This window comes from Bombus huntii, chromosome 15, assembly GCF_024542735.1.
Source record: "Bombus huntii isolate Logan2020A chromosome 15, iyBomHunt1.1, whole genome shotgun sequence".
Taxonomy (NCBI): domain Eukaryota; kingdom Metazoa; phylum Arthropoda; class Insecta; order Hymenoptera; family Apidae; genus Bombus; species Bombus huntii.
In genome coordinates this window covers 9,549,832-9,568,382 of record NC_066252.1, presented here as the reverse complement: position 1 = coordinate 9,568,382, position 18,551 = coordinate 9,549,832, and the positions used below count along the sequence as shown (strand labels likewise).

At 45.0% G+C, this 18,551-nt stretch overlaps 1 protein-coding gene across 3 annotated transcripts in view; it reads left to right on the top strand.

Moving 5' to 3' along the window:
• Positions 1–18,551, top strand: part of LOC126873938 (nucleolar protein 4-like) — a 96,594-nt gene that overhangs the window by 42,744 nt on the left and 35,299 nt on the right. The window lies entirely within an intron of this gene.

The window sequence follows — 18,551 nt, the reverse complement described above, 5'->3', positions numbered from 1 at the left end:
CTGGGAAACCGATTCCCCTCGAGGGCAATTAGCGAAGTACAAAACGGAGGTAGCTCTCGATTTATGGATTGGACGGCGAGAGACGATCGAGTTCCGCGCACAGTCGCGCTCATTGTACTCCCTGTCCAACCGAGTGTCCCCGATGGCTCAATCTTGACGATTCCGTTGCCCCGAAACTCGGCCCCGGCCGATCGATTATCGAAGACACGGGCCGCCTCGCTGTGTCTGATCGAGAGCTGTTCATCATTCAAGCGTGCCGGATGCGTGCTCGTGTCGACCTCTCGCTGACACGCTTCCTCCCAAGATAGTCTTGATGGACTGTCTTGCTGCTGGCTCGATCGACGTAATAAGGTGCAGCTTGTATCTGGAGCGTTGCACGAGATTCGAACGTCTTATAGAAACGTGTAATTAATATTTATGATCCTCGTGATGTACTTCCTGTCGTTTTATCGTTCAACTAGTTCTGGTTTGTTGTTTCGTAGAGTTAACTCGAAGATGGAGCGGGTTTTCACCTTTGCTTCGATTAAGATCAATGCCGTGTCTGTCTGTCTTTTAGAGAAGCAGAGGCCTTCGTTTCACACGTATCCAAACACACGTACGATACCAACGTTGGCAGAGTTTAGAAAACTTTCGACATCGTTGCTTTCGATTCGTTCGAGAACGAATTGTAATGCACTTTATTCGTCTCAATTGCCGTCATCTCGGTAGCGTTGTCGTTTACGTATTCCTCCGGCAGGTCGACGAAAGGTGCAGCCTAAAAGAAAAAGAAAGGAAATCCGATAATCGGGAAGACTGGAAGCGGGGCCCTTGAAGATCGTCGATGTTTGGCTATCAAACTTGGATTAACTTGTTGATCTTCTTCTTCTTTTTTTTAACGATTTCCTGCTTGGAATTGTTTCGAGGAGAAATACTGAATTCTGATGAAAGATATACAAATTGACTTGGTGCTGTTTATTCTACTTTAATCGTAGAACGGGCGCGATCAGACTGGATTTAATTCGATACCTATTGCGGAGTTCCATCGAGCAATATCGTCCCCGCTGAATTTAAGAAAAGATTCGTTCGAAATAAATGTTTCGTAACTGCGATTTAACTAGAAATTCGACGTTGCACGGTAATCATCGCTAACAACCGTGATGCGTGGTTGATGCAACGTAAATAAATCCATAAAGCAAAATTCAACGATCCAACGGTCCTTTCTAGCTAAGCGTGTACTTTCATTTTCTCCTAATTACATCTAATTACCACGTTCGATCGTTCTCGCTCGTATCTCTATCGATCACGAACCTCGATGGCATATCTCGACGCCGTGCAACCACACGCAAACATTCTCATACGCCCTCCACACGGTCTCCGCGCAACATTTGTCACTCGAAATCAGCTCCGTAGTCCGGCACACGGTATTTATATTCCCCTTGGCGAACGCTTCTCTCGGCAGCGCGTGCCTCGCGGCTCGCTGAAATTCATCTTCATCTGTGCGACGAGTACCGCTCGCTCTAAAGATCCGTGCGGCGATTTACGAGGCTGGTTCGCGACGCCTCGCGTTCCGTTATCGAGCACCGGCCGAGAGAAACACGAAGCAAAGGGCAAACGCTGATAAGCACAGGCAGAATTGACCTCTGGTAGCGTTCGCTTTCTCCTCTCCGCGAACGTTTCCAACCAACAGCGGGACCGCAATCGTGTCGCGATCTCCCCGTTTTCGAGGTCCCTCGTGTCACCGGCCTGGCCGTGTTTGGTCATCCGGCTCAAGGACAGCTTGCTTCTCGGCTCGTCAAGCACCGGCACACAACACGTGGCCAATCCGGCCTAAAAATGCGTCCGGATGTCTCGTATGATCAGCTTTTGAGATTTCTGCGGCGGAGTCGTCTGACGGGACCGGGGTCAATGCAAGAGGGGACCCTCGCAATTACATACTCAGTGCGCCGGTATATACCGGGTGACACGCAGTTCTCGCGTAACTTTTAATTGCGCAATCTGTGGTTGCGATAAGGCGGGTCTGTATTAAAATGTTTTACCAACGCTTCGACGATCGTTTAAGATAATTTTGTTTTTTTTTTTTTTTTTTTTTGTAATTTCATATCGCATCTTTCGAAGCGGAGTTTTAAGTGAAACGTGCTTAATTATTTCAGCCATTGCAAATCGCGTACAAAACGATTTCGTTACTTTAACGAAAAATGATTAATTTATCACGAAAGTAATGGGAACGACTAATAAAGATATGACTCAAACAAACGCTATTTAAACAAACAACTGTTAAAATAACTGTGTTTATCGTACGATATTTATCTAAAATTTTACTCGTATTATATCGCGACGTCGACGTTGAACTTGACCGAATTGCTAGTCAAAATTCCCTAGATCCCAATGGCCATCGGTGCTAAAGCGCAGACATACCGGCATACCTATGTATATATCTTCAATCGTTCGAATCGATTAAAGCTACCCCGGAAGTCCTTGGCATACCTTGCTGCCAGCGATAAGCGACGGTGCGATTATCAACGGACACATTTTACTTTCTCGCCGTCGGATTTCTACCGGGAATTCTCCGATATCCCCGGGACCACCCGTGGATCTTGCTTGGACGTCGACTTTTAAGGGACATCGGTTCCGCTTTCAACTAGCGATTCCTTCATTTGCTCGAATCTACGCGTACCGAAAAGATTGATGCGAATAGTCCCGTCTGATTAAATCTTTGCTACGTCTATCTCCTACTCTTTCTCTCTTTCTCTCTCACTTTCCCTCCCTGCTCATCTTTTCCCTGCATTTTTATCGTTTTTATCGTTGCAACATGGCTCGGCATTGAAGAAAAGAGTACGATAGATTTCTTCTCAACCGATCTCCGCGGAATCAAACGTTACATGTAATAAACTCTATTTTTTTCATTAGCCTGCGTCTTTTATTTCTATCTTAGAATTAAATTCTCAGATGCTCATTTATTTAATTGGAATTTTCTTTACGCTTTAGTTAATTAGTTTTCTTATCCGATCTCTGTGGAATCAAATATTATATGTAATAAACGCTATTTTTTTTCTTTTTTTTTTTTTTATTAGCTTTCATCTTTTATTCCCATCTTAGAATTAAATTCCGAGACGCTCATTTATTTAATTGGAATTTTCTTTATGTTTTAAGTCAGTTGGTTTTCTTATTCCACCTTTCGAATCTAACGATGAAAATAGAAAAAGGGGGAAAAAATATGACGGCGATCGATCAACATAGAGCTAAATAGGAAAGAATTCGCTTCCTAGATTTGAATTTTATCATGCTTGTACATTTCCTTCCTTAAATTCTATATTTTCCTTCCTGTCTCCACTCGTTCTTTTGTTCTACGCCCACACACGGTAACCACTTTTTCTACGTTATTATGTTCCGTGCTCTTGTTCCGTTTTTTTTCTTCTTGATCCTTCAGTTTAACCGCGGGCTACCCTCCTCTCGCTTTGTTCCCTTTTAAGTTTTCTTGCATTTTGCTTAATTGCGCCAATTTTTCGCTCTGTTTGCCCCTTGTCTCTCCAACTGTTTTCGCATTCTCAATTTTCATTTCAATTTCTCATTTCCCAATCGTCCCCTCTCCCTCTTTCTCGCTCCACGGTCTCCTTGCTCTCTTCTTTTTGCCACCACTCCTCGGTCTCTTTAGCCTTCCTTCTTTTTACTCCCAAGCCCCGTTGCCCTCTCGGTTCGTCTCTCTTCCTCCTTTAAACTCTCAGACTCCTATTTTCCTCCCCTCTCTTATCCCTTTCCGCTCGTTTTGTCTCTGTCGAAAGCTCGCTATCTCCGTCTCTGTTCCTCTTCGCGGAGGTTCCTCTGCTCCGACGCGGAGGCGAGACAGGCCTCCTCCTCGCGGAGCGGAGCGTACGCGTCATCGTCAAGTATAATATTCCCTTGGCAGGCTTGGGCTCTGGCTTCTCTCGCATGCGAGTTCAGCTCGAGGGGCCCCTCGACGCTTGTGACGAGCGCGGAGAGAAGTTTCCCTGGATGGGCACGACGGATTTCGACGTCGCCGATGCTCCGAAAAGGGATTGCCGGTTGCCGACGACTAAGAACCAGGCCACTCGCCGTTTTATTCGCTCGCGTAGAAACTATCTTTGTGTTTCACGTCGAGACACGTTTCCAATAAAAATTAATATAACGCTCGTAGTTTCTAGCACGTTGACAATTTGTTAAATCGAACGTTATTTGTCATTTAGATTGACGAAGCGATAGGCTTCGGCTTTTAGCGTAGACGAATATCTTTTAACAGACTATTTGTCATAGGAGAATAAAGAAAAAACCTCGAATGTCACGAGTTTTATTTCGTTTAAATGGCCACTCTTCGAAATCTAGGTACGCGGCAAAGTTTGGAATAATTTTCTCATCTGGAACTTCTCCGTTCGCACAACTCGAGCCTTCGTGAAACTATTCTATCGTCGAAGGGTTAGGGCAGATTACAGTTAAGAAGAAACCGAGATTCGTGGTTTCAGTTAATTCCAAAACATCTGTTACATCTTTCGCACGGCATTTTTATTTTATTTCGTCTGTTTTCTAGATAACGAACGAGTTACGATACAGACTATTTCTTTATTCGTCTAATTACTAGTAATTACTAGTTAAACACTGTTTTAACGTCGGTAAGGCACGAAAACAGGCGTGAAGCTCACACTGCGAAAGAAGAAGACGAAATAAAAGGCGACAGCAAATGGAACAAAATTCGATATACGGAAAACAGTCGAGCTATTTTAACGCTTAAACTATATTCACAATTAATTGAGAGTTAATTGAGAACCGAGAATTAATTGAGAATTATGTGTCAGAATTACAGCGAATCGTGTTTTATGTCCGATAGATGTTCACCGTTAACTTACCTACAACTATTGTATCTCATTTTCTTTTACTCGGATACATTGAAACGTTTAAGGTTGAAGATTGAAATTTTCTGTACTTTTTATGAATCATTTTATTTCACGCCTATTGAAACACGCAAAGTTATTTGCCATTTTATTCAATGAACGCGTTAGAAACTTGGCAGAAGAATTTATCTGATCGATGACTTTAGCACGCAACTGTGCAAATTTGATCATTAATTTCGTGCTTATTATTTTTAACTCTCCTTCAAAAACACGTATCTCTTCAATCGCATCACGCAACAATCTCACGTACTATCTATAGTTACTACATATACTATATACGGTTCTATATTCCTATCTGTTATATAAATTCTACTTTTAAATAAAATTTTATCGACACCTGCGATTTTAATGGTTTTTATTTAGTTTACTTCTCTGTTTATCGACGAAGAAAATCATTTCCTTCGTTTTGGTACATTTTGGGATAAAAAACGTGTTCTGTTCATTTTTTTCCATTGATACATCTTATTTCAACATCAATTTGTTTAGCCGAATTACTCGCTGCTTATCTTGTTCATATGCTTTATCGTTTGTTCTATCCACTATCTTGTACAATTTGCACCTTCTTAATTACATCACGCCGTTAATTCCACTATCTTTGTCAAAATACACACAACGCGATCTTATTTGTTATTCGACGAACGTACCTGAAATATGAACAAGCAATTATACACACGTTAATTAAATAGAAGAAAATTAAACAAATAAAACGTGCGTAGAAAGGTTGATCTTCGAAACGGCGTGTCCGCTTCTAGACGATGTCAATTAACGTAGCTGGATTAGATGTGCGAAACAACGGTGCCTACCAAGTGGTCGCGTAACGCGCGGTTGCGTTTAATAAGAATATTATACGTCTGGTTAGAAATTAGCATGAATGCGACGCGATGAGCCCGTCATCTGTGCGGTCGCGTTCCGTTGCATAGATGCGTCGTGATTAATTTATGGGAAGATTAAATTAGCCCATCCGTTTGTTCGCTGGGTTCCGCGCGGGGCGAAAAGACGATTTTTGGCTGACTCGCTCTTCTGATCGACGAGGATCGGACGTTTCGATGACGCGACGTTTGTTCGTGCGGCACCGTTGCATATACGTTGTAAAAATTGATACGAAATCCTTGAAAGTCAGAGAAATAGGATAAAATAGAATGCCATTCGATTGGAGCCAAAGCAGCTAAGAACCGAGCTAGCACTATAGCTACGGCATCCTTGGAAGTAAAAGCGTTTCCGGTGTGCGAATCGAGACAAGTTTTCTTGACACGAAAGAAACACGAACGCAAACATTGCACAATGAATAATTAATAAAGGCATAACGCGTGTAAAGGAAAGTAGAGATGCTTCTGTGCCACAGTGAATAAACATGTTAACTTTCCGCAAATTGTATGCATATCCTTCGTAGCAAATAGATAAACGAGTAGGAACGGAGCGAAGCACGCGTATGACACTCTTAATTAGCGGCGAAGCCTCGAAAATTGACGAAACGTTGCATTCAGACGGAAGACATTTTTTTATTTTCTGTAGCACGCCGGGCTGCGTACAACGCCAACTCGGAGTCAAGGAATTATTAAAATTTTCAACGGTTTCAAACGTGCATATTGAAGGTAATCTCGATGCTTGAAACGTAGCAGATTGATAAACACGTGGGAAAGATTGAATAAACATTGGTTCGTTAAGATGCTTGCTGGATGCATTTTAACGTTGGTTGCCAACTATTTTTAGTAATTTTAAGCGTCTATGTGTATGTACATTCGCTTCACAGGCACAACATGGAATATACGTTTCAGCTATGTGAATTTTCTGGGAAGAATTGTCAGAATTGAATGAAAACGTTGCTACTGCCTCTATATTGATTTAGCATTGAATAAGACTCGTTTGACAGCGCTGTATACGTTCAAACTGTTCTTTATTGCACAGATAAGACCGTTATTTGTTGAGTGACACGGTGCATCATTATTTATAAGTCTTGTATAAACGAATCTTTACGGGCGCAATTAACGGCAGGGTATAAAATATAATCAGCTTCACTTTGTTCGATGACTCAGAAAGCACTTGCTCCATGAGCCACCTCGATTGAAAAAAGTTGCACGATTGCCAATCCGCGTTATCACATTTTTTATATCTTTCCGAGCGAAAGAAATATTATAAGTATCGAAAAAAAAAAAAAAAAAAGAAAAGCAAATCTAGGCAAGACAAAGCCGACAACATTGCTTCCTTTGCTATTAAACTTGTTACTGTTGCACAAGACGACTTATTACTGGCGTTAACTTGCAACGTGTGCTTTGTAAAATTTCGCTAACGATATTAGTCGAATCGCGTGAGAAAGGATTCTCGAGTGTCTTTAATTGATAGCACTCGAAGAATTCTATCGGTTAGACGGAGAAAAGATGCTGAAATAAAAGTTCGAATAATACCGATCGAAACGAAGGATCCCAGCGATCGATATTACATAATCGGTTTACCGCGTGCGTTTCAACGTTCCTACGTCGTTGGGACTTCTCGTTAACGTCAACGTTACCGAACCTCGAATCTTGATCATGTATTCGTTGACACGTCATGCAGGGTAGGATAGAAAGAGAAAAAATGAAAAAGGAGGAAAATGTTAGAATGATCTAGCGACTGCTGAAGTTAGGATTCGGCGCTAGAATCTTAGGAATACCGAGATGATATCGCATTTTCTATCTTCCTGATCAATTATCTTTTTCTGTCAAAAGGTGACATAATTAACGCGTTGTACTCAAGATTCTGTGCATAGTAAATCGCGATATCGAATTACAGAGACGATGTATCTTTGCAAGGTATTTAAACGAGACGTATATTTTATACCGCGGATCGACGAGTTCTGAAGAAAACCGGTGACGAGGAATGCACACTCCCTGCTCGTGGCGTGAGACGCGACTGAAGAGAACGAATCGAACGCGTCTACGCGGCGGAAGCGGATAGAGTAGGGCGCGTGCTCGAAACCGAGGTTCTATTCTCTTCCTCTTTTTCGTACGTTCGCCTCCCTCATGTTCTCTTCCCTCGTGGCCAAATGCCGCGAATACTCGATCAGGTGATATGTACCTCACGCACGAGCATGCCAATACGGGCCTTGTCGATCGATGCTCGATACAAGGAGCGCTTCCGAAAAAACAGGAAGGAAGGTTCGAGTCACGTTGAACGTAAAAGCGAAGAACCTTGGACGAATCTACGGATGGTCTCTTTCTCTTCGTCGTCATTTTCGTGGATCCCTTTGAAACCATTTTTAATACGCGATTTCAAAGTTTTACCAACTTGTGAAACGAACAATTTTCCGTGCGATATACTGGGTGTCCCGGGAATCTGTGCCAAGTCGCAATTTCCAAGCGACAGAAGAGAGGAAATTTTTATTCGTGGACGGAACGAAGCGATTTCCAAAGGTCGATTTTTCCTTCGTCCGAAAGAAAGCAGATAAGAATAAGAAACGATATTCTAACGGAATTCAAAAACGATCAAAGACAGGCGACGGCGAAAGAGAGAAAAGAGAAGGATCGAAAGAAAGAGATTGCACGCACACGTATCTACGTAAACGAGAACACGTTCGCAGACGCGACTGCACCGCGGGCATAATGGACGTGTTACACGGCCGTGGATTCAGAGAAACACGAACGGCCTGGATGGGACGAACAGCTCGTCGGATGGACGGACGGACAAACGAATGGGAGACTGTTACACCCAATTGTCCCTCGTTGTACGGGGGTCAAGTAAGGTAGCCAAGCGGCCACGCTGTGCACCGTTGTCATCCGTGACTGGTGCTGGATAAACTGCAGACCAGCTCGAAAATACAGCGACAGCCCGGTGGGAAAACAACGACGTTACTTTACGATATCGTCACGCCTGTCGCCTGATATAGTAACAGTCGACGTCGCCTCCGTGCCGTTTCAAGCCGGAGCAAGCCTGCCCCCGATGATTAGGCCATCAGCTCGAGATACTCGTGCCTGACTTAGCTTTCTGTCTCGTTCAAAACCTTCGTGGATTTTCCAAGCTTCTTCGGTGTTTGAAGTTTCAGACGATTTGACAGAATTTTCAGCTGAATAACAACGTGGTTCGTTCGAATTAGTTTTTTTTTTTTTTTTTCTTAAGAGGTATACGAATGGTCATATTTTTATTCTTATCTACTAGCGAAATAGCGAGTTAAACCAGTTTTTGCGCACTGTAGACGATTTAACTCGAAACGTTTCGATACTCTTTTAATCGTTGCACTTATGTCGCGAGTCGTTTGAAATATCATTCGATATTACGGATTTAATGGTACCGCACGTTGCTATAAATTTTTCAACTCTCGGAAAAGAAGCAGTTCCACCTCGAGTTAATCAAGATGTCTCGGTTATTAACGCAAAACTGTTCCGTAGAACCTACAAACGTTTCGAAATGAATTACGAATTAAACGAAATAATTCCTACGGATCAACCATTATTCCAATCGTTTCAAGATAATCGCGATCCGTTAAGTTACACTTGAACAAGAATCGAGATAATTTACAACGTCTCTCTCTTTTTCTTTTTTTTCCTTTTTAAACCAACTACCAGACTTCGCGACTAGCTCGAAACCAGTTTTCTCTGGATACGAATGGAAAATTTTTCACGTCCGCAGTAGCCCGTCCCAGAACGTCGACGGAAACGGTCGTTATCACCTGGGTTGCGCGATTAACTGACGATCATCGACGCCGTGGCCGATAAGAAAACGAGGATCGGCCTCCGTTCGTGGCGAGTCGGTTATTTTTCCGCGGACCGTCCTCTTCTCTTCCCGTTCCTTCCCCATCGACGAGCTGGAGCTTCGCCTCCGGCGTCGCCGTCGTCTTTCCTTCTTGGCCTTTCTTTTTTCGGGCCGCACACGTGTGAGGTTATCCCGGCGACGGTGACCCCGTCGTCCTCTCCTCCTACTCCGCGACCGCTTACCAGATCAGAAGAGCTCCGACCATCATCACGGATCCCCCTGACGCAACCTGAACGACGCCGCTTCAGAGCATTCGTTCCCGATGACGTCAGGCCAGCGCCGCTCCTCCGTTCCTCCTCGTACTCGTCCTCCTGTCCCAGCTCTCTTGCAACGCGACGAATATGTTCCAAAACGGGCGTGCAAAGATCGGTATCCTTGGCCAGTCGGAACGTCCACGGACAGATATACGCTACGCGAATGTAATTACGCGATAGTACGTGAGTTTGATTAAATTGTGAAAGCTAATCGTGAATTATGGAGTCGGTAGATCACTTTTAATTGGTAGGAGGTATAAGTTAGCTCTTTGTCGCGCGATAATATATTACGCTACGCGTAACGGTATTGATCGTAAGGAATTAAGATCGCTGGATCATTTTGCATCTTTTTATAATTCTCGTTAAATCGTGTTTTCTCGAAGCGCGCGTTTGCGGATAGTTTCGAGCGTCGGTGTGTAGACTCGCGCGTTCTCGAGCGACGGAAACGTTGAAAACGGCCGCCTCTCTTTTTGCCTCGTGCGTAGCTGATGGCTTGCAGGTGTGTCCTGTTGGATTGGCTTCTTTCTTCTTTCTGGGTACAACACGGCACGGAATCCATCGGCGGAACGTTTCAATTCCCCGGTTTTCGAAATGGGCCGTGTTAGAGGATGCAGTCTTGGTTTTGTTTAGAGAAAGAAGCGACTCGTTGTATGATTCGTTCGTAGGCTGGCTACGTGTATACGTTGGAGGGAATTGAACGACGTCGTGTGAAATTGCTGTGGTAGCTTTGATGCCTGGGCCTCTCGATCGGTGGTCTGGCTCGCCTTCTTCGTTCCACGTACATAGGTTTTGTCGATTTATTTTTCGAGGTTAATGTATCAAGGGGAAATTATTCAATGAAGCCGACGTCCTGCGTTTGATAGGTAAGTGTCTCTAGATGTGTTGTATCGTACTCGCGATCAGTAATTTCTCTCATCGTGTCTCCGGTTAGTCTATTTCGTTATGGCACTCTTCGTAGAGGTAAAAAGATATGGACAATTATAAAAAAAATACCGCCTCTTTCTACGATCATCTATCGATACGATTAATATCTTTGTCTGAACGAAATTGATGCGAGAACAGAAAGGAAGCCGGTAACGCGAACCGTGAGAAGAAAACTCGAAGATTAAGCGCAACGAAAGGGAATTTAATAAAGGCCCGACCGAATACAGCGACAGGAACGATAAAAATCGAACGGAGCTTAAAAAAAGGCGAAAGAGAAACGTCCGTACAAGGGCGTAGCGTCGTTGGTGAGGTAATTACAGATGACCTTGAGACCCGGTTCACCGAAGGAGTAGCCGTGTATTTATAGGCCGGCGGATTTGGTAGGCAAATGAGCCGAAATTGAGAGGCGCTTACCCAAGAGGCAGAGTGACAGGGATGGGAAAATAGATAGAGCGAGAAAGAGCGGAATCGTCGATAGGTGCTTCGCTCCAGTCAAAACACACGGCCCTGAAATCACCGGCAGGCGACGATCATTTGCCCATTATCCAAAGAGCGGTCAAGCCACGGCAACCTAAATCAACCGGTGGACCGATTCCCCGGTTCTAATGGCCCAATCTCTTTTATTCCTCGGTCGAAGCCAGGACACGGTCGCTCGAGACGCTTGGCAAACCGTGCAACCTTTCGTCAACGATTTACGAGCGGACCTGCCGTACGCGCGAAACTTGTCCGCGCTGCAAACGTTTCTGCACATCGACTAAGCGTCTGGCTGCTGATCTCGCGCGGGAGAGCAAAGTCGAAGAGGATCGTCCTCCGTGTTTGAGAATGTCAGGAGATCGGTCGATCGATCGAAGTTAAAAAAAGTCTCGAGTTCACGTACGAGAATCGTACGCGCGTACGAAGAACAAAGTAGATCCCACGAACGCAACGCCAACCGTGGCAATCGATCGGCTGGCGCGGCGATCGGTCGAAGCGAATAAAAATTCAGAGCAGCCGGTCGGCGGGCACGGTCGGTCGCGTGACTTCGACGTACAATTCATCGACGTCCGTCTTACGAGCAGCCGAAGACAAAAGACAATCGTCCGAGTCGATCTCGCGAAGTGTCCGGCCGGTTGCCAGTCGCTGATTGGTTGGACACCGGCTACTGGACCCGGTTGACCTCTAACCCCGGCAACTCGCTCGGCTTTATCGTCTGGAATTGCGGTGTTGGTGGCGAGTTGGTACAACACAAGGCGCGCGCGGTACGCACACGCGTCCGCGCGCGCTTTATGACCGCGTATCCGCACGGTGGGAGCGGAATTCTGTGCTGAGCGACAAACAATTGCCGCCAAGTGGCTTAATTGCAGCCAACTAAACAAATGTTCCAACCGTATCTCCCTGGCCGTGTGTACCACCTCCCTCTCCCCCCAGACTCTCGACAATTTCTTCTCCCTTATAGGCCGGGTTCCAGGTCCATAGTCGAGGATAGTCCGGTCCTGCGTCAACCTCGTCCTTTTTCTTCTTCTCTGCCCCATCGTATTTTCGATTTTTCTTACGCGTCTCGTGCCGTTTCGTCGCCGAGTATTCCCTCGTCGGCCGCTCTTACGTGACAATTGCGAGACAAAGTTGTTCAACCGAGCAGCCGGACAGCGTGACGCGTTTGTCACGCCGTTAATGTACACGACAAATACAGATCTCGGGATGAGAGCGTTGAAACCGCTATATTAGCCGTCGGTGTGAACGAAGCAGCCGCAAGGAGAGAGATGCTACGTGTCATCCTGTTGTAGGTATCTCTCATCAGCGCCGCTCTATTTTCAGCGGCTTGAGCGGATAATCGGTGAACTACTACCGGAAACAGCTGCCCTTTTTCCAAGAAACGCTTGTGATTTAAATGGGAGACGGGTCCAACGTCTCGCGTACCATCTCTACGACGTTATCTAGTCGGAGATAGAGCTTTCTCGGTGACGCGGCAATTGCTGCCAAAAGAGGTTCGACGACTGGGCAGCGTGAACTCGGCTTTCGTACCCCTCATTCCGGTGGAATTAATTTCGTCGTCACGAAGTAGACATCTGCCAATTCGTTTATTCTTAGCACTCTTTATTAGGGTGTGACAAAGTTGGAAATATTTAAGAAAGTCCCCGAAGAGCGGCAGGGCGTATATTTAACGTGTTTCGTTTCAGTGAAAAGTATACAGCGTTCGCACGATTGAAATTGATAGCAGTAATTTCACTTTCGAACTTGAAAGTTCGAATAAATGGAAATTAATTAAAGAAGCACGAGTTAACAGATCTCGATGTAAAACGTTCACTTTCGTATCAATTGGAAGTTTTACTCGCATTATCCGCTACTATCTAACTTGGGCAGTTCTTGAGGAGTTGAAATCATTTTTCATAACGCCAGGGAGAAACTAACATGCTGGAAATTTGTTGATCAACATTTTTATCGGAAATCTTCCAGAATATGGAAAAACTGAAAACTGTCGTTTCAGTACACGATCGCAATGTGTTAACTGGTCGCTTCCTTCTGGCTAGTCGTACGGCCCCATGGTGAGCTCGAGGGAGCTCGTCCCCTCGTTTTTCTCTTTCTGCCTCTTGTTGCCGGCCTCGAAGACGAGCACCGCTCCCGGCTCGTTTCTCATTCGGCGCGGTGCGCTATGTCGTAGGTGTATACGGCCGACTGGCCGCGCGCTCGCCGAGATTCCCATTTATCAGGGTACATCCGCCGGAAGTGGGGCGGCCCGTGCGTAGGTGAGACGGGGAGAAAGAGAGAAGATAGACGGTCACCAGAGAGAGAAAGCCAGAGGACATTGTTCATTACTACCTGCGACCTCAGGATACCTCGTCTCTGCTGTCGCGTGATTTACGAGTCGGTTTAGGTCCGACGATCGGCCACAGTTGCTACGAATCGTCCGATTTTTGCTCGCTCGTGTCCGCTGAACGATAAAAGTAAACGACGGCCCACGAACATACTCGGAAGTTGATCGAACATCTCGATTTTATAATCTTGTGTTTCACGAAGATGTAAATTTATCTTGATCGAACTTTAAGACGTCGAAATGGAAAGAAAGAAGCTAGAGTCGCGAAGTATTTAAAATTCCGCAATTCGAATCCGTGATCGAAGAATGGAAGCAAAAAGTGCTGTAAGCGCCATTTAAAAGAAAATTCCTTTTCCCTAAAGAGGGTCGTTTATGCGAAGTTCGATGTCAGTAGGGAAGTGTTATCGCAACAATCGACACAGTTTTTGGCGTTTCATGCGCGATATAGAATGTATCCTACCACGATCAGGTTTTCAAATTAGGCTGTAATTGCCATGTGCCAGCGTGACCATTACCTCGTGCTCGAACATGCGCGTTCCGTCTTCGAAAAGACGTTTCCGAAAATTGTTATTTCCATCATTCGTCACTTTCTGCATTCTGACACTTGGCAACCTTTTTATGGAAACTACATCTACGAACTTACATCTTCTCTTAAATTATAAAATTCTTGTTATCGCTACAGATCGTCGAAACATTGCGATAAAAATATTGTAATGTAATGTAAAGCACACGTAACGGATATGTTTTGCTATAATCTGTCAATAAATAACATCGTTTTCCATAAAACTCTAGTTACAGCCTTCTTTACTTTCACGTTTTCTTCGATTATTCTATCGTTTGCGATTACGTAGCGTAAGTTCCAAGAAAATGCAACGTTTTACATTGTTTCTCTATACGCTGAAACAATTAACACAGCGATCCACGTCGATCGGAGATCCGTGTTTGTCTGTTCGAAGAAAATACTCTAACAAATCGATAGCGACGAATTGGTCGATTTTTTGGTGCGTCGGTATCGCGCGTCGACTCTAATTGAGTAAAAAGAAGCAATTCGGACTGGTGTGCCGGTTGTCTGCTAAAAATTTGCCCGACTCGTACTTCCCGGATGTCGGCGAATTTTAATTGCGACAACGATCGTGGAAGGCGGGACAGGTCGTAAGAGATTGAATTAATTAAAATTCTAAAATGAATTACTCGCGTTAAAGTTGTCCGATCGATCGATCGTCGTAACCGGTTATGTTTATCGCTGATAACGAACGGATCGCCTAAAAATTCGACACAGATCGCTACGGATTCTTTCGCTGAAGATATTCGATCGATAGACTGTTTTCCAGAGGGGTGAAACAGCAATAGGATGATTATCGGCTTCTCCATTTCGAATACAATACGATGATTTCATCTTATTGATATTTCCACGTGCGATAATAGTATTTTTTACATTCTGTTGCTCGATAAATTATTTAAAGATATAAACAGGCGAACAATAGATAATTACTATCTCGTTTTGAAATCGATAAACTCGCAATTTCCTCGTGTTCATCATTTTTTCCCCTTTACGTTAACTAGATATGTAGGTCATTCTTTTTACAAACAGCTGTAGAATCTGTCGAAAAGCAGAAACACTGTCGCGAGATTCTCGTGATACGGACGAAGCGCGACGCGCAAACGGCAACAAGAGTGGCGCCTCGCGAGCGTGTACCAATGGTTAGCCGGAACAGAGTTATATTAAATTCTTAATGAAAGATTCTTAAAATAACCCGTGCCGTGCAAAGTCGAAACTGTAGTTGGAGAATGAAGATACGAGCTGTTAGCCAATAAATTCCACCGATTATTAAACGCAGAGGTCTCGGTAGCCAGCTATCGGATCGTTCGATCGTGCGATTACGAGAGGAATGCGCGGGAGGATTGTAACGGTAGACCCTCGAGAGGACGGTGTCTCGTTGTTCTCGGTGGAACGACGGGAGAAACGATCGGTGGTGGGTGTCGCGATTTCTCAGGATCGGAGAAACGAGAATGGCAAATCACCGACCTGTCGTTTTTCAAAGGAAGCTATTCGTGTCAATGATCCTCTTTTTTCTTTTTTTCTTTACTTCTTCCGTTTTTCCCTTTTTTTTTCCTCGAGCTCGAGAGGATTGCACAATTCACGCGATACCAGTAGGCGGAGAGATTTATCGCGGCGGGTATCCGGCAAATGGGTTAATGGATTCACCTTTTATTCGTGATCTGGACTATCAATTCGCCAGACGGCCGCGAGATTTCTATGGCCGCTTACGTGTGCCTTTTAATTGTTTCATTCGTTCTTCATTCGGCTCGTACGATCCCATCTACGTTTCAAGATTAATGAATTTGAAATATGACTGTATGCACACGAGACGTAAAGATCTTTTAAAGGATCTTGATAGATGACTGCGATCTTGGTCTCGATGTTTCTAAGGATATAGGTGTATCTTTACACCGGTAGTAAGGTAATATTCACAACATAATCAGCGGCACTTGTTGATTAATTAGAGGCTTATGTAATACATCTTTTCAAAGATCTCTGCTCGAGTGCCTTTGCCAATTACATATGATAGACGCGACATCTGACGAGGCGTTACGTAGTTTTCAATCGCTGGTTAATAAAACCGAGGAAACGAAACGCTCGAAAGTTGGAAAGTATCTCGGTAAAATAGCGAAGGAAACGATAGAAAACTTATACGGGGAGAGAAGAAAGTAAGAGAGGTAACATTAAAAGCAACGGTGGCTAACGCGTTTCGCTTCTTCCGCACGACGTTCCATTCGAGTCGCATGTACCACCGTTGGTGCATGTCATCGCTTGTTTTACTTACGTTGGAAACGTTCGCGTGCACCGAAAACGGTACACGTGGTACAGATCGTGTTAAAGCGGCTGGTCAAATGACGTTAGGAAGCTGCAGTTCGAACATCGCCAAGTTAAAATCGTGACTTCCTACTATGCTTCTCCGAGCATTCGCAATGGCTCTTTATGGTACCGATATAAAACGAGTTCTTTGCTTTTCCTCGTTATCTGTCATTTTTAGTTCGAATAATAGGACACCGCGTTCAGACGCGTAAATTACGAGCCATCCTGAGAAACGTAAAGACCGATGCACACGGTTCCATTCGCGCGACGCTTTTCATGTTCGCATCGCGTAAGATCAGGTCGGGGTAAAAGCTCGTTCGTAAGACGATATCTACCGGGTCGTGTTCCATTCTGCCACGGGTCGATTATCCGATAAAACTTGTAGTACCTGGCAGATTTTTTCGTAGCCGGATTCGATGGAGCGAATCGCCGAACGGTCTCGCGCACGGTACGGAATTTCTCGGTTACATCAGCGGCAGTTTTTGCGCCGGTACAGCGCGGTATGCGCGTGCAAGTCGGTCGTGCCGGTCGTCCTACACCGCCGGACAAAATTGCGGCCGGTATCAATTGGCCGTGCTCTCCGCGTACACCGGTCGACCTTCTGCAGTTGCAACACGAGACCTGACACAGATAGGAGAGCCGCGCTCGGTCGGTGTGACAGACCAGCCGCGCGCACACTGTGCACACGCCTTGCGAAACCGAACGCCGTTCGTTTCAACGGGAAACCCTGGGTGACGAGAAAAGGACCAATGTTGCCACGCGGACTCGGCATGGGAGGATACCACGACCTCGTGATCCTAGAATCGATCGAAATGCCGCTTCGATCTAGAGTGTGCGAATGCGAACGGGAGTGTTTGAATGAACGCGTGAAGGACTTGGTCGAGGATTGGATAGCGCGAACGTTTATGGGATGTTCGTTGCGGAACATTTTTCGAAATTACCTAAACTGACGTATTCGTTCGTTAAAATCGTATTCGTTATTAATTTTTCGCGTTACGATTACTCGAGAAGAAAGGAAACGACGTGTGTGTCCTGTTCGTAACTCGTAACTTGTAACAACGATGAGACATCTGGCAATACTTACGCATTACGATGATGGTAGTCAGCTATTAAGGATCTTTAAAAGTGGTTAATTGGAAATCTTCCATTCTCGTTAAGTAACCAGGAAATTATCTGTACCTTTTAGTGTCCGTATATTCTCTTATTACAATAATTATATAGATATCACAGGGAATATGATTATTATTCGTAGAGAATGACATTTGAATCTTGATCGGGAGATTAAACGGCCGTGCAATGCTGCAGACAGAATCACGAAGAATCGAAGAATGAAAATACATTACGCAAGATTCTTTTTTATCGCAGCCGCGTCTAACGATACAGAATACATCAATGAACGTTCTTCGTTTTATATTTAATTACTTTATGCAGCATCTACAAGCGCGAATAACCGATACGTTTTACGTTGCGACGAAAAATCTTATCTATGAAATTTCATTAAAATCGCTAGGGACCACGTCCGAAGCAGCCATAGTCAAACTTCGAAAAAGTACGTACGTTGAAAAACTTGTTCCCATCGGACGTAGGAACTTTGGCGATAAAAAGCTATGGCTATTCTTGGTGACATGAACGCCGGACAGTTGGGTGGCAGGCGGGTTTCGGTTTTCCCGCGGCTCGCCGTCTTACGCTATCGATCGGAGATTCTCGACGTGCCTCGATTCTGTCTCCCACGGCACGTAGCGTCGCCGAGCCTAGCCGAGGCGTAAGTAATTTGCGTTCGGACGAACCACAAGCCGCCACAGCCAGCTCTCGATCCGGGACAATAAAGTCCACGGCCGTTCCGTGGGTGTACGGAAAGCCTTGTGTTGGTGTGTTTCAACGTGGCGCAATCGCGGATGAAGACAATCGCGATTCCATGAAACGCGTCGGACACCAAGCGTGCACGTTCGACCGCGGAACCGTGAGGTTCGTCCGAGGTTGCGGCCTCTTAATTTTTCAATAATCGAGTTCCCGGGAAGTCGACCCACTTCGTCGGTTTCTATGGATTCGCGTTAGCCGCCTCGTGTTTTTCCGAGACGACGCGTTTTAGGTTCGAGCTTGATCTCTTCTAGTTTCAGTCGCAG